Consider the following 11,335-nt stretch of genomic DNA (forward strand, 5'->3'; position numbering starts at 1 on the left):
TTATTTGTCAATGTGTGCCGTGATTTCATAGCGCTTTCCACGGTGATGAAATGAGCCTCTGTATCGGCAGCGTCACGGGGTGACCTCATTATATAATTTCAGATTTTGGCTATGTTTGCACTGAGTATGTTTACTTTATTTCAAAAATGTAGCCATAATGGTCTCCAGTTTTAGCGGTGCGTGTTGCGCCCAGTTTCAACGTGGATTGCGCGCAACGCTGCACCGCACTTCCTTGTATCTTAAAAAAAAGAAAAGAATAGCCATTGTATTACAACCTTGTGCATTTGAAATTGTATTGTATCTTGAGCACGCGCATGAGTTTATTTGTCAGTGTGTGCCGTGATTTCATAGCGCTGTCCATGGTGGTGAAATGAGCCTCGGTGTGGAAGCGTCACGGGGTGACCTCATTATATAATTCCAGATTTTGGCTATGTTTGCACTGAGTATGTTTACTTAATTTCAACAATGTAGCCATAATGGTCTCCAGTTTTAGCGGTGCGTGTTGCGCGAGTGTCGACGTGGACTGTGCGCAGCGCAGTGCTGCACCGCACTTCCTTGTATCTTAAAAAAGAAAAGAATAGCCGCTGTGTTACAACCTTGTGCATTTGAAATTGTATTGTAGCTTGAGCATGCGCATGAGTTTATTTGTCAATGTGTGCCGTGATTTCATAGCGCTGTCCACGGTGATGAATTGAGCCTCGGTGTCGGCAGCGTCACAGGGTGACCTCATTATATAATTCAAGATTTTGGCTATGTTTGCACTGAGTGTGTTTACTTAATTTCAACAATGTAGCGATAATGGACTCCAGTTTTAGCGGTGCTTGTTGCGCCCAGTGTCAACGTGGATTGCGCGCAATGCCGCACCACACTTCCTTGTATCTTAAAAAAAAGAAAACAATAGCTGCTGTATTACAACCTTGTGCATTTGAAATTGTATTGTAGCTTGAGCGTGCGCATGAGTTTATTTGTCAATGTGTCCCGTGCGCAGCGCAGCACCGCACTTCCTTGTATCTTAAAAAAAAAGAAAAGAATAGCCGCTGTATTACAACCTTGTGCATTTGAAATTTTATTGTAGCTTGAGCGTGCGCATGAGTTTATTTGTCAATGTGTCCCGTGATTTCATAGCGCTGTCCATGGTGGTGAAATGAGCCTCGGTGTGGAAGCGTCACGGGGTGACCTCATTATATAATTCCAGATTTTGGCTATGTTTACACTGAGTGTGTTTCCTTAATTTCAACAATTACCATAATGGTCTCCAGTTTTAGCGGTGCGTGTTGCGCAAGTGTCGACGTGGACTGTGCGCAGCGCAGTGCTGCACCGCACTTACTTGTATCTTAAAAAAAAGAAAACAATAGCTGCTGTATTACAACCTTGTGCATTTGAAATTGTATTGTAGCTTGAGCATGCGCATGAGTTTATTTGTCAATGTGTGCCGTGATTTCATAGCGCTGTCCACGGTGATGAATTGAGCCTCGGTGTCGGCAGCGTCACGGGATGACCTCATTATATAATTCCAGATTTTGGCTATGTTTGCACTGAGTATGTTTACTTTATTTCAAAAATGTAGCCATAATGGTCTCCAGTTTTAGCGGTGCGTGTTGCGCCCAGTGTCAACGTGGATTGCGCGCAACGCCGCACCACACTTCCTTGTATCTTAAAAAAAAAAAACAATAGCTGCTGTATTACAAGCTTGTGCATTTGAAATTGTATTGTAGCTTGAGCGTGCGCATGAGTTTATTTGTCAATGTGTGCCGTGATTTCATAGCGCTGTCCATGGTGGTGAAATGAGCTTCGGTGTGGAAGCGTCACGGGGTGACCTCATTATATAATTCCAGATTTTGGCTATGTTTACACTGAGTGTGCTTCTTTAATTTCAACAATGTAGCCATAATGGTCTCCAGTTTTAGCGGTGCCTGTTGAGCCGAGTGTAGACGTGGACTGTGCGCAGCGCAGCGCTGCACCGCACTTCCTTGTATCTTAAAAAAAAAGAAAAGAATAGCCGCTGTATTACAACCTTGTGCATTTGAAATTGTATTGTAGCTTGAGCGTGCGCATGAGTTTATTTGTCAATGTGTCCCGTGCGCAGTGCAGCGCCGCACCACACTTCCTTGTATCTTAAAAAAAAGAAAAGAATAACCGCTGTATTACAACCTTGTGCATTTGAAATTGTATTGTAGCTTGAGCATGCGCATGAGTTTATCTGTCAATGTGTGCCGTGATTTCATAGCGCTGTCCACGGTGGTGAAATGAGCCTCGGTGTGGAAGCGTCACGGGATGACCTCATTATATAATTCCAGATTTTGGCAATGTTTGCACTGAGTATGTTTACTTAATTTCAACAATGTAGCGATAATGGTCTCCAGTTTTAGCAGTGCGTGTTGCGCCCAGTGTCAACGTGGATTGCGCGCAACGCCGCACCACACTTCCTTGTATCTTAAAAAAAAAAAAAACAATAGCTGCTGTATTACAACCTTGTGCATTTGAAATTGTATTGTAGCTTGAGCGTGCGCATGAGTTTATTTGTCAATGTGTCCCGTGATTTCATAGCGCTGTCCATGGTGGTGAAATGAGCCTCGGTGTGGAAGCGTCACGGGGTGACCTCATTATATAATTCCAGATTTTGGCTATGTTTACACTGAGTGTGTTTCTTTAATTTCAACAATGTAGCCACAGTGGTCTCCAGTTTTATGAAGTTAATGTTGAGAATGTATCTTGTCTGCGGCGAATGAGTTAGTTCAACTTAAACCATTTAGGAAACCAATTAAGTTTATTAACTCAAACAATTTAAGCATAACAAAGTATTTGATTTGAGTACAAGTAACTCAAGTATTTGTTGTTAAAGTAACCTGGGTAAAGTGCATTGTCCTAATTACATTCAGTTAATCAAAACTACTAAGTATGTGACACTTATGTGAAACGGATTCATCTGAACTGAAATGATCTTCTTTATACAAATGTTAATACTTAAGTTGACTTGACTCTTTTCTTTCTACTAAATCAAATTATTACATTCTACTTCTGACAACTTGAAATGGAGATCATAGATCAGTGCGTGAGCCATTACAACCTGATTGTGAGGACCAGAGACACATGGTGAGTTTCAAAGGGAACTCCAGCAGGAACCTGATCTTCATTCACTACTGCCACCAGAGCCACTGCCCCTCTTGGGTTGCTTCCAACTCATCCTGAAAAGGGAACAAACACATGTTCAGTGTTTTCAGTGTATTCAGACAAATCATTCAACTTAAAAAAGAAAACATGATGTCATCATCACTACTTGATGCAATAGTCAAATAGAAGCGCTGTCAATAAAAAGGTAAACATGTTGCATGTATTAGTTGTGAAATGTAGCGTTACACTGTACTCACATCTTATACCAAACTGAGAATACAAGCTTATTTAGGGAAGATCATCACCCTTCTTTTCTCCTTCTATATGATGAGGAGAGAGTTCCAGTCTGTGTGTTCACTTGTTACTGAGGTTTTGTCAAAATATCTGATAAAGATCAGTTTACACACACACACACACATGTATCTGAATCTTTGTAGTACCAATAGTAAAAGATGTTAAAGACACAATAAACACACAGCAGAAAGCATCAGTGACTTTGCTTTGAATATGAATGTACTGATCTATGGATATGGGAAAAGGAGAATAGAAAAAAGACTTTTGTTGAAACAGTGGAATCCTCCTTTAAATACAGCAGCAGGCCAGCCAGGGCTGCTGTTCTAGCTGCAGTCATGTTTTTGTCCTGTTTGCACAGGGGGGTGTTAAGCTCTACTCCTCACATTCAACAGCAATGTAATGCAAATGGTCCTCATATGCCATCAAAACATCTTCCATCTTCTCACCAAAACTTCCAGTCTTCCTCTTCTGTTCAAGTTTCAGCAGCTGGGGTGCATATTTGTCAAGTGCAGTGTAGAAGGACAATGGTAGATATGGATTGGTGATTCTGTGGAATTCACTGTAGAGCTGCATGGAAAACAAAGCACAGGACATTTTGGCACGACTAGACGTAACATATTAAAACTCTTTTCCAGCTAAAGCATTGCTACAACGATGACTTTGACAGTGTGTGGGTGTCACCATCCGCTTTCACTCACTTGAGCTTCACTAAAGAGTGCAGGTCGTGTCTCTTTTAGTTTGGCAAGGAGGAGCTGAATTCCCAGTTTCTTCATGCCTGAGTGCAAAGGTGCGCTGCATATGTTGATGGAGACCTGTGACATAAAACACAAGGAGCTACTGAAGGTGCTACGTCTGTTTTTCACTAGACTACTCATAGATATCACTACATCGACTGACAGTTAATGTATTATTTATTTGAACTTACAATTTTACATTTATATTAAAATACATACACAAATATGAAAAAACTGTACACTATAGTGGCGGTGATTCACTGAACATCATATGTTGGGTGCACATTTAAACACAGGATCCAGGCAGCTTTCCAAGTTCCAATATTTTATTTCCAAGTAAACGGTAGTTGGTGATGAGGGGTAATGGTGGATGATTTTGTCTATATGAAAATGATAAAGGAAATATTACAATCTAGAAAGTATCAAATATACAATAAGAAATGAGGTTGTCTTAGACTTACATCAATAATACGTCCACTCTTACTTTCCTCTCTTTAGCAAAGGATTAAACTCAGGATTCTAGTATAATGAAACACAAACAATAAGTAAGTCTTCAGACAAGATGTAGTATCAACCAAATGAATCATTAAATGAGTGAACGTCCATAAAACTCACAGCCAGTGTCCCTTTGTTCTCGTGGATTGTTTGGAGGGAAAATAGGGGGGTCAAAGGGCGGAAGGGGCGGTTTATATAGGATTAGGGGTGTGATCCAGGTAGGTGTGGCAGTGAGGAGGCAGGTGAGGTGGAGACTTGGGATTTTAACAAAATACATATGCAGTGACCGTGCGACTTTAATATAAATCTAAAATTCGAAGGTAAAATCAATTATTAATACTATCCAAAATGTCTACATTAAAAACAAAATAACACGTCAACCACAAATCTATGGATCACACCAAGCATCTGAGAGACGTCTGAGCCAGCGGATCATTTCATCAGGACAGGCCGAGGTTACGCCGACAACGTACCGCGCTGAAATCAGTTTCAGGTTGGATATTCAACAGACATTCGCTTCCTTACATTCAAGTGTTGAGTGTGTTTGTGGTTTGTTTCTGTTTGGTTGTGATGAGTTTCTGTTGTACTCATGCCACTAAACCGAATCCAGTCTGTGGTTTGTAGCAGGTTTGCATTGTTGCTGCACACAGAGAGTGAGACACAAACATGGGACTGTGATGGTTTCATTAAAAGACAAGAGATGAGAAGAAGACTGGAGTCAGTGAGGAAACAAGGAAACAAAGTAACGTCAAACTTACATCTGTGATCTGTCAGCAGTTTGAATACTGGCACGAATGGTCAGCTTACACACTGTGGGAGAGCGACAACAACGGTGAACAAAACAAACGCCACAGAAGCTGCAGTGCAAACTCCACCCATCTATGCCTGCAGAGGAAAAACTACATGTCTACTATAAACTGCTTTCTATATCCCTTCTATATCCTGGTTGGATTTAAACAGACACACCTGCCAATTTATTAGGTACACATTTTCTGTTGTTTATGAACACACTGATTGAATGAGCCAATCACATGGCAGTAAGTCATTGCATTTAGGCAGGTAGACATGATCAGGACGCCCAAATCAAGTTCAAACAGACTATCAGCATTAGGAAGAAAGGTGATTCAAGGAGCTTTTAATGTGGCATGGTTACTGGTAGTATTTGACAAACTGCTTGCACAACCACGGTGTGAAAAACAGAAAATATCCAGTCATGCCATGTTGAGGTCAAAGATCAGAAGAAAGGCCACGATAAGAAAGCAAAAGGAACTCAAATCACTGCAACCAAAGTGTGCAGAACACCATCTGAAGGCACAACACATTGAACCTGCAGAAGACCACAGCACGTGTCACTGCCACCACCATCATACCCTGTGTACTTAATAGTGTGGCCAATGAAAGTAGAAAACACACAACCAGAGCCAGATATTGGAGCGATATTGACCAAATTCACTGTACATGCACCAGTTTTCCTCGACTGCTCATGCTGAAAAGACAGAGAATGTAAGCCCTAACAATCCAGAGTTGTACGGTGCAGTCACTTCTCGGCAGGCCCTGCCGAGAAGTGACTGCACCCTGTAACTCTTTATTGCAAGGAGCGATATTGACCAAATTCACTGTACATGCACCTGGTTTCCTCTACTTTCCTCTCCTGTACTGATTCTTCCAATTAGCCACTCACAGTGTGACTCCTGGCTGCTGAGTTAGTTAGCACCAGTTAGTTACTAGAAACCCAAGCCTTTTCAGATGATTCATATTAATAAATACACCATTAAATAATTACTGAAGTCAGTCATTAACTATTTAAATACATAAATACACCATTAAGAAATGACTAAAGTGTCATTCATTATTTAAATTAATAAATAGACTGTTCAATAATTACTTACATCACATTGGTTTTCTTAGGTTACAAAACACTGACATGGGTTTTTTTCGCCATAACTCAGTAACAATAATAATAATAATGATAATATTCAGTGGAGTTCCACTTCAGGTTTTATGTGATACTCATTCCAAACTAAATATTAGTTTAAATGTCATATGATTAAAAAAATGTGTTAAAGTTTGATTGTACACTTACATTTAAGTGTTAAGTGTGTTTGTTTCTGTTTGGTTGTGATGAGTTTCTGTTGTACTCACACCAGCAAACCGAATCCAGTTCAGTCCGTCCATGAATACCAGTCCGGGTTTGCAGCAGGTTTGCGTTGATGCTGCAAACAGAGAGTGAGACACAAACAGGTGACTGTGATCGTTTCATTAAAGACAAGAGATGAGAAGAAGACTGATGTCAGTGAGGAAACAAAGTAACGTCAAACTTACATCTGTGATCTGTCAGCATCTCCTCTCCCTCTGGTGCAGCTGTCAACACAGGAGTTTAAATAGTGGCACAACGGTCAGCCAATCCGGTGTGAAAGCTTGAAATGTTTGGGGCGGGGCTTATTATTGAAAACATGTGCACTGTGACTGACTTTTTTTAACCATAACTTTATTTAAAACATTCCACAAACGTTGCATTGTTCTGGGGGTCCTCTGGGTCAAATAACACACTAATATATATATACACACACATATATATATGTATATATATATATATATATATATATATATATATAAATATATATATATATATATAAACCTAAATATATATATATGTATAAGATGTTATGGTCTATTTGTTTACGTCCTTGTCATTGTTAATTAAAAAATCGCCGTTGTTTAAAGAATTGCTGTTGCTTTTAATAAATATATAGACCTAAATACCTTTTTTCTTTTTCTCTAATTGTTTGTGTATTGCTTGGTCATTGTTGCTATTCTGTGTTAGTTCACTCAAAAAAATAACTTGTTCCCGGAACATAATAAAATTATGGAAATAATTTCCACCTAAATAAAATGCTTTAATTTAGCAAGAAACAATTTTGTTGAGTGACCTGAATGTAAATATGATGGGTCAACATGATGCATTTGCATTAGTGTTACTTAATTACCAGTGGTCAGTCCAACTAGATTTGTAAGGGTAAATGTAACATACTAATGTAATTTTGTAATGCCATTTAAACATGTATGATATGATTATGAGTTACTTAATTTAATATGGTAGTTACAACTACTTTTTAAAACAGTGCAGTACATGAATTAATTGTGCTGAGCCAACAACACAAAGTTAGGTGGAAGTGGTTTAGCCCAAGAGACATGAAAATGAACACAATAGTACTTATTCAGAAAATAAACAATTAACATACATATTCAGCAATATAAACAAATGTCAACCTATATACCCCCAGCTGGTGTCAAGTTTGGAAAATAATAACACGAAGAAAAGAGCTCAAGTGGCTTTTGAGAAATCTGCAACATACATTCCTATACACTTAGACAAAACCATTGAACAACTCACATTAAGTGTTTATGTAACCCGGGTGAAAAACCCCATTGTCATTATTATTCCCTTTTTTTTGTGAAGCGTTAAATGATGCCGTGTGTCATTACGTCGTGCCGTTACGTCATTTCGTCGCGTCGTTACGTCATCACATTGCGCCGTAACATAACTCCGTTGGGGCTCGCTGCCGGCAGCAGTGAGAGGAGCACGCCGGGGAAATGTTTGCAGGAGGTACGTTGTAGTACGCCGCGGAATATCGTAATTTAAACACTCTGGAACTAAATGCATTACAGTAACCTAATGTTGAAACATAGGAGCCGACTACCGGAGCCGCTGATCATACGATTCGGAGACCTAGTCTAAATGAATCATGGAATTGGTGAGTTGCGCTAACGCTACATATTACTTGATGCGGTAAATGCCTGTTTCTTTGAATATGTCCTACCACAGAAAATATTAAGCATGCTAAGGTTGTTGGTGATACTGAAATGATTGATTAATATTGTAATATAACAAATATTGTTATTTATTTATAGTGATTTAATTATATTGTACAATATTGTGATTGATATACTGATATGTATTGGGATTATTATGTGATTATGAGATATTTAATAGGTCCTGTTTTCCATACAGGCCAGGTGATGGCGAGAAGTATAAGAGTATAGTCAAGTTTGAAGATCCTTGGAAACCTCCACTGCTTTGGTCGGGCTGGTAGGAGGCTCCTTGGCACAGGCGCTCCTCTCTCTCTCTGCCCTTACACTCATTTAACATTCCACACCTACATTACACACATTCACCCATTAATACAGACTGTTCCCTAAAACTTATTTATTGTCAATTTGTATATATATATGATCGGAACTGTACATATTGTATTGTTGTATATGAATGGCCATTTGTATTTTGTTAAATAATTCTGGTAATGGTTCACAATTATATGGTGTCACCAAACTTAAACTGCGTTCTGTGTCTTCCTCTCCACTCCTAGAGTCAGACCTGTTCTTCTGAATTCAGCCCAAACCTTAGACTTTCGAAACGCATCTAAATAATAGCTATCTGTTAAACTAATTGTACCTTATTAGGGTAGTGTACATGTTACATATTGTGGCGAGCTAGCCAGGAGTGGAGAAAGACTTGAACATTTGTGGTTTTTTTTGGTTTTCATATATTCATATATTTGTGTAGTGGTAATAATAATAATGGACATATTCGAGAAGCGTGGCATTAAGATTCCGAATGCAGTTTTGATAAAGGAAGCAACAAAAACTGAAACAGATGATGAAGTAGTCGACTTTTTACAGCAGTACGGTTCTATTTTAAAATTTGAACGTATCGATGATGAACCCGATTCTGTTTTTCACCAGTCGATTGTGGTTGAATATAATTCCACCGCTGCAGTAGTTGCGTTACGTCCACTTCTACCGTATATATATGAGTGTGATGGCGATGATGTTACTTATAAGATCTTGGACCTATCTACTGTCTGCGCGCATGAGGTTGGGAGGTCACAAACTAAGAACTACCTCTCTGAATTACAAAAAGTTGCGAAATGGACAGGCCAAGATTTTGCGGTTGTCCTTAACGGGGTAATGTCTCTGTTTGGTCAGTCAGTCACCCAGCTTGATCCTACTGCTACTGATGTGGAGACTTCGTTGGATGATGGAAAGCCACCGTCTGCTGTCATAGTCAATCTGTCGACCCCAGCACTGCTCTCTGCTGCCACCTTTGGTCATTCACTTGGACCTGCTTCTTCAGACCAGAGCACAGAACCACGCACAAGGGCCCAGCCGGACCCTACAGCCCAACCCGCCTCAAGATCCTCGTTACCAGCTATGTCACATGCTAACCTTAATCCACCTGAAGTTCAACGCTATGTGGTTGAGCATATCGTCAAGAACAGCGACAGTGCTATGCACCCTGCACAGCGTCTGAGAACATTCTCTGGAAGATCACCCAGAACTCAAACCGAGTCAGATTACGACACATGGCGTTCCGGAGTTGAACTGCTATTACAAGATCCTGCAGTGTCCGACCTACAGCGTTCACGAAGGATCTTTGACAGCTTGTTACCACCTGCTGCTGATGTGATTAAGCACTTGAAACCCGACACTCCACCAACAGTGTATCTACAGACACTTGATTCAGCGTACGGTACGGTGCAGGATGGCGATGAGCTATACGCCAAATTCATGGACACATTCCAGGATGCTGGAGAGAAACCGTCCCACTATTTGCAACGTCTGCAAGTGGCGTTGAACCAGGCTGTGAAACGAGGCGGAGTTTTAAATAAAGACTTTGATCGACACCTACTGACTCAGTTCTGCCGTGGCTGTTGGGACAATTCTCTCATCATAGAACTCCAATTAAAGCAACGGAAACATAATCCCCCATCGTTTGCTGAATTTCTGCTACTTCTACGAACTGAGGAAGATCGAGATGCTGCAAAAACTATTCGCATGAAGCAACATCTAGGCTCTTCACGACCCAGAGCTGCCACTAACATGCAGTATGCCTACACCGACAGTGCAGGAAAAGGAGAGATTGCTGCACTTACCAACATCACGCAGCAACTCGCTCAACAACTGGCCGATATACAGAAGCAGCTTGCAAATCTCACTGTTGTCCGGTCAAGCTCCAGTCAATCCACTGCTTTCAAACCCACACCTGGTCACAAGTGGGGTGAGGGGCAGGGGGCGGGCAAGCCATCAAAGAACCCGTCTTCTGTTCCCAAGCCAGGCTACTGCTATCGGTGTGGTGAAGATGGCCATATAAAGACTCATTGTGACAATCCCCCAAACTCTGCACTTGTCGCCGCAAAGAGGAAGCAGTTCAGCGAAAAGCAGCAAAGATGGCAGAAATCGAATACTCCGACAATGTCCTAACCAGAGAAACCATGTTGAATGTTATGAATTAACCCAGATTACTCCCGCTGTTCCAGCTAGGTTACCCAAAGGCCTGGTTGGATCCTGCTGCACAGCCAACATCAAAATCTCTGGTGAAGAATTTCACTGTTTGTTGGATACAGGATCGCAAGTCACTACGATCCCGGTGTCGTTCTACAACCAGCATTTCGCCAACCAATCTGTTAAACCCTTGCGTGATTTACTGCAAGTTGAAGGAGCCGCGGGGCAAGTAATTCCTTATCTTGGATATGTGGAGATGGTGGTTACATTCCCCAGTGAGTTTCTGGGAGTTGATTTGGATGTCTCCACGCTAGCACTTGTTGTTCCTGACGTTGGAGCCCATCAGTCCCCAGTGTTAATTGGCATGAACACCTTGGAGCCGCTGTACAACCAGTACATTGGAAGTGAATACACTAACT

The 11,335-nt window shown here is 40.8% G+C and overlaps 1 long non-coding RNA gene across 1 annotated transcript; it reads right to left on the reverse strand.

Moving 5' to 3' along the window:
* Positions 1-3,070: 3,070 nt before the first annotated feature.
* Positions 3,071-7,173, reverse strand: LOC122764460. Its single transcript, XR_006359701.1, has 8 exons — positions 6,957-7,173; positions 6,777-6,847; positions 5,393-5,444; positions 4,601-4,658; positions 4,359-4,519; positions 4,104-4,217; positions 3,852-3,972; positions 3,071-3,185 (listed from the first exon to the last, which is right to left on the reverse strand). It is a non-coding gene; the product is annotated as an uncharacterized LOC122764460 (long non-coding RNA).
* Positions 7,174-11,335: the final 4,162 nt, after the last annotated feature.

The sequence above is a fragment of the Solea senegalensis genome, unplaced genomic scaffold (assembly GCF_019176455.1).
Source record: "Solea senegalensis isolate Sse05_10M unplaced genomic scaffold, IFAPA_SoseM_1 scf7180000017421, whole genome shotgun sequence".
Taxonomy (NCBI): Eukaryota; Metazoa; Chordata; class Actinopteri; order Pleuronectiformes; family Soleidae; genus Solea; species Solea senegalensis.